At 36.3% G+C, this 18,694-nt stretch overlaps 1 long non-coding RNA gene across 2 annotated transcripts; it reads left to right on the top strand.

Annotated features, from left to right (window-relative positions):
- Window positions 1–749: 749 nt before the first annotated feature.
- LOC139897510 (uncharacterized) lies at window positions 750–4,125 on the top strand. Of its 2 annotated transcripts, none has more exons than XR_011776612.1 (4): window positions 750–1,133; window positions 1,213–2,724; window positions 2,847–3,135; window positions 3,274–4,125. It is a non-coding gene; the product is annotated as an uncharacterized lncRNA (long non-coding RNA). The 2 variants fall into 2 exon arrangements; XR_011776611.1 differs by having other exon boundaries at window positions 751–1,133; window positions 1,244–2,724.
- The last annotated feature ends 14,569 nt before the right edge of the window (window positions 4,126–18,694 follow it).

Here is an 18,694-nt window from a genome sequence, read left to right on the forward strand (position 1 = left end):
TTTCAACAAGTTATCTCAGAAGTATTATGGGCCATTTGAAGTGGTTAAACAAGTGGGCCAGGTGGCTTATCAGTTGCAGCTACCACACACTTCAAGAATCCACCCAGTTTTTCATGTTTCACAGTTAAAGTTACACAACGGCAGTCCACCTGTGGAAATGAGCAAGATTCCAACAGTTAACCAGGATGATTTGCTTATAGTTGAACCTGCTAAAATTTTAGATCGACGTCTTACAAAGAAAGGCGATGGAGCTACGGTCTCATTATTGGTGCAATGGCAGAATGGTAGTGCAGATGATGCAACTTGGGAGGTGATTGAAGACTTCCAGCAACGATTCCCAGATTTTAATTTGGATTCTTGAGGTCAAGAATCATTTGAAGAGGGAGCAATTGTTATGGATAATTGGAAGTCAACAAAAGTCTTGTTAATTCAAAAGTCTTGTGAGCAGCACGTGGGTTCCAGCTGGTTTGGCACGCTTTCTGCACGTGACCTTAACAACTCTGTTAGTTGTTAGGTTTAGTTAAATAGCTCGATTAACCGTCTGTTAGTTCAGTTTTGGATTTGTGTTGTGATCAACATTTCCCTCTCATATTTTCTGTAATTGAATCTCAGTTTGTATTGATATTGTAATCAATTTCATCGCTTCCAATCTATTGAAGCTTTCGGGTTGATTATCGATTGAATTCAGTTTAAATACTTAGTTTAATCATAACATCTCCTTAGTTCTTTTTAGATAAAGAACAATTCTTCACTTTATTATACATCTATATAACAACAAAAGGCCTGTAATGATTTGGTTATGAGAAATTGTCGTTCTAATTTGGGCCACATGTTTTTTGTTGTTGTTTTCAGTACAGTAACAAAAAGTAATCCTCAAATCAGCCGTCCTCTTTCACATATCTCTCTCTGTTCAAAAGTGAAATACCCCAAATGTTCTTGACGGTAGATTATGTCTTTCATGCCGCTGTATTAGGCGATGCCACTACCACCTACGAATCCGTAACGATTTTCCGAACAATACCGTACAAATTTTATATATTTACACGAGATTCTGCGAAATCTCCGGAACCATCTCCGGTGACTAGAACTTCGAGGAAGGCGACGGCTTGAATTGGTTACTCTCGGCAACGAAAGTAAGCTGACTTATGTAGCCGGTTTCTTTTAATTCTATTAATAATATTGTGTGGAATTAATTTTGGGTTTTAAATCTAGGGTTTTGCTTTTTTGTTTGGAACTGATGTAGATGATGATTGGGATTTGGATTTTTTGTGAGGTTTTTATGCTTTTGCGGTGTGCTCGATGAGCAACGATTCAAAGGTTTTCTCATGATGCTACATTTTTTGATTTTCTATTTATTAACAGGTGACTTTTGTTATACATTCAGTATGTTAGAATTAGTTCATTAAAATCTAAGGCGAACTTTACGGTCACAATCCTTGGAAGTATTGTGACCCAAAATATTTATATTTATATAGAGATTAAAGTTGATGTCAAAGTTATCACATGGGTATTACCTACCTTAGAATCCTTAAAATGTAATCCCCTTAGAATTGTATTTGTTTAGTATATGTGGAACTATCGGTATTTTACATTAACTGCTATTTTTTATATTGCTATGGCAATCTTCTTAGTTTTAAGTTCTGAATTTAGATTCATTTTTAGTTTATGATTCGATTTTGACCACCGATTGTGATTCATATTGAAAATGCAGAGTCAAGAATTTTTAGATGTTGGTATTTTATACTATTCATATGTAATATGTATATGTATATATGTATTGTTACTAACAAACGAATCGGTCTGGTAAGATTTCTGATTTTTTTCAGAGTTATCCTTGCAAATCTAACAATGTAGGTTACACTTCTCAAACTAAGGTAGCTTTTATAGTTTGTCTTTACCCGTTCGCAATTAAATGTCACATAAGCATGCGTTGTTTTGTATAACTACTCTGTAATATTTATATTGCATTTCAAACTGCTATAATAGCACTTACTGGATTTTAAGAATGAATAAAGGCGTGTTTTTGTAATCAAGCTGGGATCTCTCTACACTGCAAAACTAAGGACCTGAAAGGGTGAGCATCTGGCTCCAACCTTGCCTAATACATTATAGTAGAAAAAGGTCATGTCATTTGAGTGTTACCCACCTCATGTGTTACCCACCAAGTTTTTGGTTCAACTTAATTTCTAGATGAATTTCACACCATGTAGCATAACGTCATTTCTGTTTGTATGTATCTAAACATTGCGGCGCAACGTGCGGATTTTGGTTAAAGATTTCTTTTTTCCTGTGACGATTACAAATTCAGTGTAAACGAGATGACATATGTTTACACTAAGTTGATACCTGGGGTTTCGCAATGGTCAATTTTGTTGTTTATCATTATCATTTTGTAATTTTATATAGTGTTTTTGTTATAATCACAGTTATGATTTTGTGAATAATGAGTATGATGGTTCGTATGCGCTTTAATTTCAAATAATACAGGTGTTTGCTGCTGCAGTTTACAGCCACTGCAAGAACATTATTTATTTGTTGAACTATTAAGATAAAGTAAGTTCATCGTTTCTTTTTCATACCTGTGTCATTTATGTAAAACCTTCAACATGCTTTATCATTTCAGCTCATCATCTATGCACTAGAATTTCTTCTTTAGTGTTTTTAGGCTTTCGCCGGACAAAATTTGGTACATTGATCAGATGCTCAAAGTTCTTGATGTTCATGGTATGTTCTTTCTTTACATTTTTGTTTTATAAAACTGTTATAGATTATTGTACTGTCGTTTTTGGTGTAATGAATGGTGTTTCTTTTTGTGTTTTTATATATTGTTTATAAATCCATTGTAGGTGTCACAAAGTTTGATCGTGATGTTTTGTTTCATTTTGGTTTGATGAGCGGGTTAAAGCGTATTCTAACGACAATCGTTCACGTTATCACAAGTGTTGTGGAGATGGGCTTACAAATGAATTTAACAGTTGCATCATTTTAACAATAACAAACATCAATTTCATTTCATTACAAAAAAAATACAGTAACAGCAATAATCACAGATTACATAGGTTGCATCCAGAGCGTTAGTTCGATCAAACCCGCCGGGAACAAGACCAAGAGGATAATCAACCTTATTGATTTCAGGTAAATAAACTATATACTAATATTGTACTGCCTATGACATGACATTGAGAACCATTTATAACACCTCTAACGTATGCATCAACCTCTTTGTTAATAATCTTTTGTTTGATACTAGACACCTTTTGTTATAAATTGTAGGCACATCAAAGAGAAATAAGATGCATCAATCTCCTCTGTAGGACTACTAGCCTTTTTTAATAAACTATATAGGCAAAAAATGATACATATGTAACTATATATTGTAAGGAATAATGGGCTACAACTCATGCAAGGAACAACTTTTGTAGGATTACCCAGCTGCTACAACTCATGTAAGAAACAAGTGCAACTATTGTGTAAACCGAACAACGTATGAAAGATGCAATGTAGGAATTAACTATTCTGGATGCAAACTGATCAATAATGATGTTATTTAATTACGGATTGAGTGCAATAAGATTACAATGGAGGATGGAATGTTGGATGATTATTTTGGGCCCCGATGATCGTCTTTCACTTTAACTATCAAGTGATCAACCACCCCGACCCGGTCTTGATTGTCAATTAGCATAATTCACCTTAACTCAATGTGGAAAGTCCTTGGGCAAAGTCACAAGTGAAATTCACAAAGGCTTAGGCAAATGGCAGAGAATCAACAACCCATAAATGAGAGGCCAAGCTCCCTATTTATAGTATTCGAGATATCCGCGGTCTGCGAGACACTTAACTATCCGCGGAAATTCAGCGGATTAAACCGCAGTCATTTATTTGCGCGGAAACATAGCTGCTATACTTATTTTCAGCGAGTACTTCATAACCTTGCATTATAGTGCGCGTAGTTCTGCCCTTGGCCTTTAGCAAGTAAAATATACATATACAATGCTATGTATATGATCAAGTCCCCCAGTTTATTATGATACATTTTCGCGAAGCAAATGTATCATGATAAACTCTAAAATGAAAGAAGTGCTTCTTTAAAATATTTCGCAAACGATATTTTATAATTTTTACTGTCCATTTATTACCGTTGTTTTTATTAGGCTCAATGCGTAATTACAACGGTAATTTTTCGCCATTCTATCAAATCAATACGCTGTAATGCTTAGAAATTTACCGTTTACACGTTACGGTAATTTCAGCCGTTTAAATGTAATGATTACCCTTTCAACTTGCTCACCCTAATTCCAATTATAAATAGCTGGTTATTCCGAATAAAAACTTTACGCTTTTCTCTTCCAATTTCGCATTCAATCATATTTTTTCAATCACAATCGTACTGTGCAATTAACGATTCCAACCTTTAATTTTCTTCAATTCAACATCCGATTTAGTTAAATGGCGTCTTCTTCCTCGTTGCATACTCCTGGGGGTTATGTTTCCTATATGACGGAAACAAAACTCCAAACCCTACAGGAGTGGTATCCGCCACTTGCACAATTTGTGCCTACCGCACCCTTACCAGAACAGCGAGCTGACACTCCCCCTAAGGGGACGATTACCGTATATGAGGCTGCCATAAGGCAACCTCCGATTTCCACTTACATAATTTTTCCGCAATGTCTGCGAGTATTATAAGATCGCTATGGCACAGCTTCATCCGAATGCGGTTAATAAAATTGTTCTGTTCGAGATGTACTGCCATGCCAACAACAAACAACCGCTGTTAAACGTGTTTCGCATGTGTAATAGTCTGATTTTATACGATGTGGGATGGTTTTCATTCCGCAGCAAACTGGGCACAATGATTTCGCCTAAAGATTCAATAGGCAATTGGCGCGGTTCTTTCTTTTACATCAATGACACCGCCTATGTGGACCGCAACATACCAAGAACATGGTGTACATAACTTGATCCCAATCTTAATGAGAGACCTGTACTCGATGATCTTTAGAATGATATTCTCAATACTTTCAAAAACGCAGGCCTAATTCTGCGGGCTTATTCTAATGTACCGCTGCACATTGGCAGAGTTTCAATTCAATGGCCATGGAGCGACCATGACGCGATTTTAGTTGACCAGGCAAAAAATGGTACTTCGCTTAAATTTATCGCATAATACTTCTTATACTTTTCGCATTATACTTTTGCTTTATATTATATATTTTTATTTTCGCAGAGGTTGCTCTTGACCTTATCATGAGGTCCGCTGATATCAGCAGGATCAGCCCTGCTCGTCGCCTAAAAAATGGCGATGGCGAGATTGTTGTTATTGATGAGCCAATCATCAATACATGCCAAATTGCTGGTGGTGAGGACCGCGCCAAGCGAAAAGTTGTGGAATGTGCCACCACCCCGCGCACAAGAAAACGATTACGCTCTCTTGCTGAACAAGAAACGAGTAAGTAATTGTTAATTCGCTTTATTTGCTTATTACGCACTTTTTATGTTCGCATATACTTGCTATATTTGCTTATCTGGCTATAGTTGTTCTTTCAGAGTCATCCGCTGAAGCCACACCGCTCTACAACATTAGAGGGAGCATTCCCACAGATGTTCTTGAAGAGTCCGGGCAAGAAAATTTATCTCTTCCATCTGACGCAGAGGCATCTAATGAGGAGGATGGGGGAGAAACTGATTCGCGAGAATCCGCAGCAGCAGAACAGGCCAATAGATTATACCGCAGGCTTTATAAATTTGTTCCCCAGGAGACAAAAGACCAATACCGCAAACTCTCATACCCCAAAACTGCAAGACAGCGACTGCATAATTGCTACAATGCAATTTATCTAACAGTTGATAGTATGGAGCGCTTTACAGAGATGTCAGATGAGTATGATAAAGTAGTGAAGCTTGCAAACGCTCACGAGAGAAAAGCGCAAAAGACGGAGGCGCGGCTCAAAAAGGTTATGGAGGAGAACGCCAGGCTCAAAAAGAGGGCGGAAACTGCTGCAAAAGATTTCACACAGTTGGTCAAGTATCTCCCAAAATTCGCAGATAAAGTGATGGACTCCAATCCAGTCACTGAAAAATTTCGATCGTATGCCCAAGCAGCAAAACTTGCCACTCGCTGTGAGTGGTATGATCTATTGTGCAAGCTTGGCGATCTTTCTCAACCTCTACCTTCTGACATGGCGAAAGAAATATGCGCCACAGATGATGCTCGCGAAGCACTCGAGAGAGCGAAAAAGGGGGTCGAGAAAGTCAGCATACCTGCCCTTGAAGAACTTAGCCAGCGTGAGGGCGTTTCATTCGCAGATATTGAAGCATTAGAGCTTTAAGTTTGCCTTAGCTATTTTTGAATGTACTTTCGCAATCTTGAATTGCGTTTTGTGTAACGATTCGCGATGTTTTCGCATTTAATATTAATCTCTTATTTACAATTCGCAGTTGCAACTTCTTTTATTTATATAGCGCTTTACATTATCATATATTCATAATTCAGACTTGTCCTTTGCAATTTTCGCATTCGCTATTGTGCACATAACAAAGCGTACTTTATGCGAAACAATCTTTTAATCATTATAAATCTTCTAAGTCCAACAAATTGATCCTTAGGCAAATTTAGCATTGCGAAGCATCTAAGTATTGGCAAGATCAAATACTTAGGAAATTTTTTCCTTTCGCAATTATTTTCAAATTAACACAAGTGGGCAATTTCATCACTTGGTTTTTAGCATATTATTTCGCAATACACTTTTGCATTATTATAACATTTAAGTAGGCCATATTTTAGCGAAAACCGTGCCACTTTACTTAAAGTATCCGCAGAACAAATGTTAACTTAGTGTTATGAAAGATAAGTAATTGTATTCTGCGAAATACTCTTGTATTCTGCGAAATAATCACTACGCGTGGCCACACGCAGTGTATTCGCTTTGTTAAAGAAACAACTACTAACACTGAAATTAACTTTGCTTTATTCATTATTGTTTCGCATTACAAGGTTAAAAAATAAACGCAACAAGCATATTCGCATCATTATATCATTCATTGATGAAATTTCGCACTATTTAGGATTAACTGAATGTCCTTCAATACCCATATTCGCATTTGCCATAATCATAGCACAGAATGGCTCCACTTCCGCAGAAGTCAGCGTGCCAACTCCCTTATTAGCAGAAATTTTTAGCATACCATGTATAGTAGAAGGGATAACGCCAAACATGCACAAAGCAGTGCGCCCAAGTATCATATTGAATCGCGATTGATTTCGCATTATATATAGATTCAATAAAGCTTGGCGCCTTAGCGACTCATCGCTATCATCAACTAGCTCCATTTGTAACTCCAATTGGCCAACAGGCCAGGATGACTCTCCTGAGAATCCAGCAAGTGAAACCGCAGTCGGTTTCATCAAAGCTTGAATGTTCGCGGGTAGCTTGCTAAAACATTGTTCGTACATAACATCGACACTGCTACCAGTGTCCACATGTACCTTCATTATCATTATACCAGTATTCGCAATGCGTCATGAAACCACCACAGGTTTATTAACATCCGCGGTCAAACTTGCAGGAGGAAATGTAATAGAGGGACATTTCCAACTGACAATCTGCGCTGAAATTTGCAGTACCGACATTTCGCCCTGTACTTCTACCACATTTATTACCTGAATTCCGCGCTGATTTTCTTTCTTACTAACTATCTTTACCCCCAGATTTTTCACTGCAGGAGCCTTTCGCTCAACCGCATTTGACGCATTCGAGGTATTAGCTTCTGTCGGCATTATAATCGCATTCGCAGTGTTCTGCGCGATTAAATGGTCCAGCTTGCCTTGCTCATATGCTTCTGCAATGAATTCCGCTAAATCTCTGCAGCGATTGGTGTCATGACCATAATCATCATGGAAAACACAAAACTTTGATCGATCGCGCCTGCTATTCTCTCCCAAAGGCTGCGGATCAGGAAAAGACTTAGCAACTCTCTCTTGTAACAAAATTTCCTTAGGCGTTTTTGTTAGCATTTGAATGATATTGAAAGATTCATTGTTCCACTTTCGCGTAGAATAGCGATCACGACGGCCATATCCATGGTTGTCATTTTGACCTTGAAATCTGTCATTTCGCGGTTATCCACCGCCGCCATTTCTTCGCGGAAAACCTGATCCGCGGTAAATATCACTGTTACCATCGCGAAAAGAGTCATTGTCATCTCTCCAACTTTTGTCTCTACCCCACCCACACGCAGGGGTGATAGTGTTATCCTCTTAACTGCGAAGATAATCGTATGTTTCTTGTTGTACTTTAGCGAAAGTTAGCGGGACATCCCTTCGCAATCTTCGCACAAGAGTAGGTTGTCGCTGTGGGTTAATAGCATGCAAAAAACCTGAAATTTTCTGATCTTCATTCAATCGTGGAATTTTTTGGCATTCATAAATATACCGCGTAAGTAATGCGCTCAAAGTTTCTTTGGTGCCTTGCTTAATGTCGTGACATTCTATATGTGTCTTTTTCTGCGGTAAAAGATTTTGAAACTGTAGCAAAAAAATTTCGCGCAAATCGACAAAGCCAATGATACTGCGAGATTGCAGACTATGAAACCACTCCCTTGCTGACCCTTGCAAAGCCATGGGGAACACTCCGCACGCAACTGGTTCATCCCAGTTATAGGTGCTCACCACCCCTTCGAAGCGTTGCAGAAAATCTAAGGGATCGGTTAAACCCGAATAAACTCCCAGAGTTGCCTGCACAATCGGCGGAGAGACAATTGGATAATCAGAAATATGCTGGACAAACTTGTCCGCGGCAGTAGTGATTTCAGTTGTCTTTTTTGTGCGAGTGTCTGCATTCTCCGCACAAAACTTGCTAATCATTTTTTGCTAGAAATTTGGCTGTTCAAATTTATGTTGCATTAACTTTGGCGCAATGCTTCTGAAAGCATCCGCCAAAAAATTTTGCGCATTTTCTCTGCGAGCAGCATCAGATGCTTCACCTTCTTCCCCATAACGAGGGAAAGGTGTTGGTGGTCGCTTTCGCTTAATATGTGGATTTTTAACAAGCTCTTCAACACTATCCGAATCGTCAGAGAATTCGCTTTCTTCTCTTGGCGCCTTCGCCATTTTTGAGTTATACGCAGAGTTCAAATGAACGCGATCTTCTGCATTATCACTATCGCTATCATTATGCTCAAGAACTAAGCGATCAACTTGTGATCCTGAATCATTCAGTGGCCATAAGTAATTTCACGGTATGCGAGACTCGCAATCATATTTAGCATCTTTCTTAGCTTGTTTTATGGCAGTACTAACAATTTTATCAGTGCGCAAACTAGATTTTCCAGCCAAAACCTTTATTCGCTTTCCTTCAGCGATTGTTTCATCGCGATTTTGTAGCAATGTTCTACGCGCAATCATTTTTTCTGCAGCAACTTCTGGCTGCGAATCACTAGCATTGTTTGCAACAGATGTTTTAGCAGCCGGTTCTTGAGCGGATTTTCCCGCGGTTATATTAGCATTTGTTTGCAATGGAAATATCACGACGTTCTGCGAATCGCCAGGCAGTGCATCAGCATTCGCAGAAACGCCAGCTTGCTTAGCATTTTTCATCATGACCGTGAAGCAGATCAGCTGATTGCGTATTCAAAAAGCACTTGCAAATCATCACAACAAAAACACGATTGAAATTAAACCGACGAATTGATCGTTTGACAACGCGAAACAAAAAATTTTCCGTTTAATTTATAAAACGTGTCCCACGGATGGCGCCAATTGACCAATCCTTAATTAATGATGTTACTTAATTACGGATTGAGTGCAATAAGATTACAATGGAGGATGGAATGTTGGATGATTATTTTGGGTCCCGATGATCGTCTTTCACTTTAACTATCAAGTGATCAACCACCCCGACCCGGTCTTGATTGTCAATTAGCATAATTCACCTTAATTCAATGTGGAAAGTCCTTGGGCAAAGTCACAAGTGAAATTCACAAAGGCTTAGGCAAATGGCAGAGAATCAACAACCCATAAATGAGAGGCTAAGCTCCCTATTTATAGTATTCGAGATATCCGCGGTCTGCAAGACACTTAACTATCCGCGGAAACTCAGCGGATTAAACCGCAGTCATTTATTTACGCGGAAACATAGCTGCTATACTTATTTTCAGTGAGTACTTCATAACCTTGCATTATTGTGCGCGTAGTTCTGCCCTTGGCCTTTAGCAAGTAAAATATACATATACAATGCTATGTATATGATCACAAACAACGCACACTAACAAAAAAAAAAAAAAATAGCGCAGCGAAGCGCGCAACGGACCCATTTCTAGTTACTGTGTATAATCAACAAGGTGGTGTTAGTATGAATGGTAAATAATTACCTATAGTAGCATGTGTTAAAAAAATGTTTTTAAATTTATCACTATCCTTAAATTTACAATCTCTAATGTTCTTCAAGTAGTTCGATTTCGATTGGGATCTCAGAATGTGATAATATTTTCAACTCTTCAAGTGCATCCAATATAATATGTGTTCACTTTTTGTTAGTAGATAGTAGTCATTTGACTAGTGTTACCATAAACACCATAGCTCAAGATAAAAAAACCCATCTTTTTACAAGGTTAAGATGATGATGATGATGATGATGATGATGATGATGATGATGATGATGATGATGATGATGATGTTTCAGTGTTTAAACCATTGCTTCTGTTTTTCAAATTAATCAATCTTCGTTTACCAACCATTTCATCCACCAAATTAAATGAAACCATAAAATTAAAAAAGTGGCATTTCACTTCCTATACTCAAATCATAAACCCTAATTTTTGGAGATTAAATTAGTTTACAAGTACATCATCAATTACCAATCACACTACAATAAGATAAAAAGAAAGAATTTCGAAAAGCAACTTAACTTGGTGTAAGATGCGTGCGACGGTGTAGAAGCACACAAATTGTGGCAGATTCATCAGTCAAGAATCATCAAAGGACGTCGATGGTGGTGGCGGCCATTGTTTGCGAATACTACGGCGGCGGGGGTGGTTGTCGCCTGTGAAGGAGATGACGGTGGTGGTAGCGGTGGTTAAATGGGTTTGTAGCCAGAGCAAAGAGATGGGTTTGGAGCGAAAGAAATTAGAAATCATTTTAATCGAACATGGTTTATTAGGTTTTTTGGGGTAGCGGCAGAAGAGATATGAATTAGGTTATCGAAGATTGATGATTCTGTTATTAAAATCACATGAATTAAATTGTAATGTAGCAGAAGTATATTTTGCATATATTGAAATCGATGACAAATTTTTTTGTTTTTGTTTATGAAGTTCATAACTATTACGGTTTTTGATATTATAGAGAGGAGAGGAAAAATTGGGAATGACCGGATTAAATGCAACGGGAGGGAAAATTAGTGAAAATGTAAACGAATCAGGAGGGAAACTGAAAATGTTAGAACGTAAACCCGGAGGGAATAAGCCCGCTTATTTTTAGAGGGTATACAACACTATAGAGTTCTAGATATTTACTGAAAATTTTATATGTCTATGATATAGTAAAGCCGTTAAGAAGTTTTATGATTTAGATTTTAGCTTTTATAAAAATAAAAATACTCTTATTTTTTTAAAAAAAATGTTATGTTTGATTAAAGAGAAAATTGCGCGGATAGTCCTTGTGGTTTGTACCAGCCAGCATGGATAGACAAAGTTGCTGTTTTGAGTGCGGATAGTCCTTGTGACTTAGAAGTGGAGCAAGGATAGCCTAGTTCACTAACACTGTTAACTTTTTCTGTTAAAATCGAATCATGTGCCAAGCATGTGAGGGTATTTTCATCATTTATCCTTTGTTCTTATCTAAATTAAATAAAATTCTGATAATAATATAAAAATAAAGAAATGGTGATCTAAATACAAGTCCGATTAAAAACCAATTTCAGATATTCAATACTTAATAAATACAGAGTAAGATCTTTAAGATCTAAACTTAATTGGAGATCTAAACTTAAAATGGGTTTTGCAACTTGATATGAGGGTTCGTCATATTAAAATGGGTATGGCCATACGCATCATATTTCAATGGTTCATCTGCATCTCCATTCAATATATTAATGGTTCATTAGCTCTAAGTTCAAAGCTTCCAAGCTTTCAAGGTTTTGTGCTCCAAGTTCAAAGCTTCCATAGGTTGGTGAATATATTATCTACTTCACAAAATTCCAAAATACAAATCAAAATTTAAAATCAAACCTACAGTATACTTCAAATTTGTATTTTTTTCAACCAAACCCTTTTGCAGGAACCCTTTAAGTATATCGATGGAACTTGTAAGACCCTAATCTTCATTGTACAGTAGTGTAAATAGAGTATATAAAGTGTGGGAATGATTGTGCAGTTAAACAGAAGTCAGCGACGGATCTGAGCTAGGTGCGCTCTGCGCACCCTTAATAGTGCGCGTGGCGCACTAAAACTGTAGCCGTGATTCTGCTTCTTTTAAACAGATATTTTGATGGGCATTTTGGTAATTGCACTTGTGGACGAGTTAAAGGCCAGTAGGTCAGATTGTGGAGCCTCATTTACTCCATTTCATCCACCCTTATCCATTTCATTTTAATTTTAGAGAGAGTGTGTGATTCTTGAGTGAGAAAGCTTAAATCCAAGAGGAAGAAGTTGTTCTCGGGCCAAAGTGCGGGTATTAAAGTTGTTCATCTCCTCTCTAGCTACGTTTTGGTTGTAGTGGTATGTTCTAACTTTGATTTCCTTGTTTTAATTTGTGTAAGGGTTAGGGTTTAGGTTAGTGATGAACATAAAACCCATATTTGGTGATTTTGGGTGTTCTTGGGTAAGATTGAGTCATGAAGACTTAATGGTAACTAACCTAGGGTTTCAAAGTGTTAATTGATGTTTATGAGTCCTAATTGGTTAGTTAATTACTAGCACATCTAGTTAATTGGTAAATGGGTGTTAATGGGGTTAGTGGATGATCCGAAATGAGTGTGTTGACTTTAAATGAGTCAAAGGGGTTAATGATTGACCTAGTTGGGGATTATGGGTATGAATTACCCTAATTATGTTATAGTTAGTGTTATTGAACCTTAATCACTAGCTTTTAAGTGATTAATGGTGGTCTTGACTCTTAAGGGCGGTTTTGGTGAAAATGGGGCATTTAATGCATTAAGTCATTAAATGCACACTAGTGAATTGTTGGTATTTAGTCCAACTAGATTATGTGTTAAGATGCCACCAAGGAGTGAAGTGTCGAGGTGTTAAGACACCACTCTAAGTAAAATAAAGGGTGAAGCATCGAGGTGTTGAGATGCCACCCGGGGGTTTAGTGATACGAGGTGTTAAGTAAACTAACGGATGTTATGAACACCGATGGCCTTTCGCGAGCGCCATTCCCTTGTACGATTGGTTAACCATGGTTATTGTGTTGTAAGCGTAAGCATATTATATTGTTCGAATTATATATATTTATGCGATTGTTATGCTAGCTTGTGATATTGGAGGTTAGTAGTTTCGTATTGATGATAAGCTAATTGTGTTGCTAGCATGTATGCGGTATGTGTGTAAGTGTTTGCAAGTAGGTATATTATATATGTATGTGTATAATTATTGCATTCACTAAGCGTTAGCTTACCCTCTCGTTGTTTATCTTTTTATAGGCGCTGGCGTGGACAAGGGTAAGGGCATACGGTTGGATTAGAGATCCCGCTTTATTGTTAGGGGACGCTTTTGGGATATGTTAACTTTTGGAGTTTGACCATGATTTGGGTAGTTTAACCCCAAACACCATGCTCATAGTGCCGTTTGGTATTTAAACTTTTGTGGTCGAAACTTGTATTTTGTACTTAAGGGTATTTTGGGCATATGTGGGCCCCGCCTTGTAAAACTTATTTTATGTTTGAATCGTGTTAGTTTTACATATGAGAACATGTTGTGAAAAGCGTTTCGTCTAAATATGTCGGGAAGTGCAAGATCTTTTTACGTGAAAACGACCAATCCGGACAGACATGAAAGTGGCATGTGCGCGCCGCGCACTCCAACAGGGTGCGCGTGGCGCACTCATCTGGCACAACAGTTTTTTTTTGTTTACTGTTTTGGCTGGATATCGGGGTTGGGTTGTTACAGAACTCAAATCCAGAAACGAACACGACAGAGCTTGAATCCTTAAATGAGAAAGGATTAAAGTGAGGTTTGGTTGTCCAGATCCATAAAGTTTGATTTTTGAATCTGCTGTTGGTGGTGTCCGCCGCCTTCGTTCTCTTCCGTCGTTGTCCTTCTACCCAATCGGACCTTTGAATGAAAACCCAGATGAATCTTCGGGCTAATGACAGTTACACTCAGCTTGGCTGAAATGAGATTGAAAAGGAACAACGGAGCTGGTATGATGCGTTTGGGCAATTAATAGTTTATGGTTTTTGATTTTGATTTGGGTTATAAATTTAGGGTTTTAATTTGGAGTTACGAATTTTGGTTTTGATTTGGGGTTTTATGATTTAGCGTTGTGTGAACCTATATTTATCAATTTTAGGGTTTTATGTATTTTCAATTTTGGGGATGAAAGAGAAGTGGGAATGAAGTTAGGATGAAGGTGATTGTAAAAGGACAGATTTACCCTCACATGCTTGTCACATGACTAACTTTAACAGAAAAGTTTAACGGAGTTAGTGAGTTGTACTATCCTTACTCCACTTTTAAGTCACAAGGACTATCCACACTCAAAACAACAACTTTGTCTATCCATGCTGGCTGGTACAAATCACAAGGACTATCCGCGTAATTTTCTCTTGATTGAAAGAGTTTAAAATTTTTAACAGAGAAAAAATGTTAAAAGATAAAAGCTACGAAGTACTAGAAATAAAATTTAACTTTTAGCTTCAAGTTTTTTTTGTCATTTTACTCTTTATTTAACAGATTTAGCTACTCTATCAAACATCAAAATATATTTTAAAAACTAATAGCTAACGGTTAAAAGCTAAAATCTACCAGCTACAAGCTAAAAACTACCAGCTACAAGTTAAAAGCAACCAGTTAGTTTTGCCAAACATATTATAAGTGTTGTTTTTATATACTTCTATTTCGAAATGATTTCTTCTTTCTATGTCTTCTATAAACAAACTATTTTCAGATTAAGTGACAAATTCAATAATAAATAAATAAAAATTTTACTTACTAAATAAAGTGACTAGATATAGCCACCAACATGGTGGAACTAGAAATACAAGGCAACAAACAAACAAATAACATGGTTATAGCCATAGACGCTTGAAGAACCAGTAGATCCAAAAAATTATGATAAAGTGGAGCGAGATCGACAATGCAACCCACAATAGTGAACTCAAACACCAGAATCTAAGACTGTAAAAAAAACCACCGCACCCCGCCTAGATAAACGCATCCACAATCAACATCACCACAATCGGCTTCACCACCGCCACCAACGAGTCTTAAAGCAGCCACCACTAACTAGGTGGTGAAACCCCACGCATCCAGAGAGAGGGAAACCAGTGCACCACCTCAACTGACAACACTACGAATCCTCTTAATATAGCAGACGGTCACCACTAACTGGTTCGTAAACCGCCACCCGCCAACGAGGTCAAAATCGGATAACCACCACAAAACCCAGCACATAACAGTAAACATCCCACTACTACATGAGACAAAGGACGACTACCACCAACTGGGTGGTGAGTCGACCATCGTCGAGGATAGAAGCCTGTAAACCAAGATCTGATGGGGCTATTTTTTTTTTGGGGAATTGATATATTCACCATTAAAATAAAAAAATTACCATCATTTTTATTACTTTCGAACAATAGAATAATTATACATTTTAGCATAGATTATTATTATTATTATTATTATTATTATTATTATTATTATTATTATTATTATTATTATTATTATTATTATTATTATTATTATTATTATTATTATTATTATTATTATTATTAAATTATTAAATTTATTATTATTGAAATTCTTATCTCGTCCGGTATACGAGTTGAATATACGAGTTTGTATCTAAACACGTTCCCGAACCCGAAAAAAATATTAAAAACCATCCTCATACTCAACCCTAAACCTGTATACCCGGACCCGAACTCAACCCAAAAATGTCATGTTTCAAGTTTTCTTATCGGGTAAGGGTCTTTGTACCATCTCTAAGGCTCTGTTCCAGAGTTTTTGTTTGAAAAAAATGAAATGAAATTAAATGAAGTGAAATGAAATGGGATGATTTGGGATCATTCGAATTTGGAAGAAAGGGTTGAGACGAAAATTAGGCTAAAATCATCCATCCCCTTCCTTTCCTTTCCTTCCAATTAAAACTAGGGAACACACAAATTTTTTATTTTCTTTCTACTTATGTTCCTTGCACTCCAAAATAAAATTATGGAACATAGTCTAAATAAAACCGTTTAATTTTAGGGTATAATATGATGGCGGTTGTTTTTAGTCGTTAGGTGAATATGATTTTTAATCTTCCGATTTTCGGTTATATTGAATTTCATATTTTTTTTTTTTTTTTGGTTTTCGTATTGTAAGTCCATATATCTTCATTGTCAGTGTCGCGAGCTTTATATAGGTTTTGTTTAGTTGTGCTCGGATTTTTTGATTTGTATGTTTAAAGGAGGTTTCATTGTTGATGAACCTTCTTTCGTTTTATATAAGTTTTATGTTTTTCGCCATACATACATACATACATACATACATACATACATACATACATACATACATACATACATACATAAAATTTTAATTAATAACCCGAGGTCCTAAATCGTTTTATATAAATTGAAACAATTGACATAAAATTTAAAAAATACAAAAAGTGTTTTTTAACTCTACAAGAAAATGTACTGCCTTTATCTCCAAAATATTCATCCCCAAATTATTCCCCAATTTCAACCTAACCCGCCTTTTAGTCTTCAAATTTTCATCCTCAAATTATTACCATATATACTAACAGACAAAACTCATGAACAGTACTATTCGCACGTTTTAATCACTTGCACATCGTGCAACAATGGTTGCACACCGGTCACTATTCACGTGAATAGTACTATTTTACCATATATACTACTAGACAACACTTACGAATAGTACTATTTGCACGTTTTAATCACTTGTACATCGCGCAACAATGGTTGTACACCGGTCACTATTAACGTGAATAGTACTACTAATAGACAAAACTTATGAATAGTACTATTCGCACGTTTTAATCACTTGTACATCGCGCAACAATGGTTGTACACCGGTCACTATTCACGTGAACAGTACTATTCACGTGAATAGTGACTGGTGTACAACAATTGTTGCGCGATGTACAAGTGATTAAAACGTGCGAATAGTACTATTAACAGTACTATTCACGGTACTGTAGCAATTTTTTTTTTTGTAACAGTTTTTTTTCCCATTTTTTTCTTTTTTGGTTTCCTTTATATTTTTCTTCACCCGCAGCAAATATCTACTAGACAAAAAATATGAATAGTACCGATGGTTTCTTTATAATTAGCAGCAGAAAATATCTGCTAGGCAAAAAATATGAATAGTACCGATTGTTTCCTTTATATTTTTCTCAACCCGTTGTAAATTTTTTTTTTATTTTTTATTTTTGGTTTCCTTTATATTTTTCTCCACCCGCAGAGATGCACCTATATTATTAATTTAAAATAAAATTTAAATCTTTGACGGGTTATACCCACTACAAGAAATATGGTTATTAGTGACCATTTTTTAGTGACCATTTTTTATTTGGTCTCTAATATTGCTACTTAGTTACCATTAAAAAGGTCGTCACTAAATATTGGTCACTATAGAATATTAGCGACCTAATAAAGTTGTCTCTAAATTATATAGAAATAATTGTGCCGTTGGTCCCTCCATTTTACCCCAAAAAGCTAACAGCGTCCCTCAAGGTTTTTTTTGGCTTTCAGCGTCCCTCTATTATCACCTTTTTTGATTACGCGTGCATCCGTCAACTTTCTGTTAAAAAAGTCCGTTAAGTCATGCCATGTGCCTTGCATGTGAGGGTAAATTCGTCTTTTTTACTTTTTTCTTCGAAATAATTGTGTCGTTGGTCCCTCCATTTTACCCCAAAAAGCTAACAGCGTCCCTCATTTTTTATATATTTATAATTTATAAATTCTTAAAAATTATATCCCATCTTCTTCATCTGAACAAAGCTTGATCTTCCCCAAAATTAAAAACCCTAAATTTTTTACAAAATAAAACTAAAAACTAAACCTAAATCAACACAAAATGAATTTATTCCTAACTATACCAAAACCAAAACCTGATCTACCAAATCTACAAATCTCAAAACACTTTCATATTTAACATCGAGAAATACTAAAATCACTCAAATTTTTTACACAAAATATCTCACACACTGATGTGGCCATTGACATGTACCTCTACGTAATATTTTAAATTTGTAACCGTTCCCTTTATCTTTGCTTATTATCAGTATTATCTTTTCCATTTATAATTTATAATTTATAAATAATAATAATAATAATAATAATAATAATAATAATAATATATGTATATGTATTATTGTATTAATTAATCTTCAGCTTTTAGACCTCTTACATTACTGAAATCATACATCATCTTCTTCACTTGGATGAATCCAACTTCAATTTTATCTTTTTCATTATTATTAGCCTTTATGTTCTCCATCACCCCATGTTAGATTTTACGA

The sequence above is a fragment of the Rutidosis leptorrhynchoides genome, chromosome 3 (genome assembly GCF_046630445.1).
Source record: "Rutidosis leptorrhynchoides isolate AG116_Rl617_1_P2 chromosome 3, CSIRO_AGI_Rlap_v1, whole genome shotgun sequence".
Classification (NCBI taxonomy): Eukaryota; Viridiplantae; Streptophyta; class Magnoliopsida; order Asterales; family Asteraceae; genus Rutidosis; species Rutidosis leptorrhynchoides.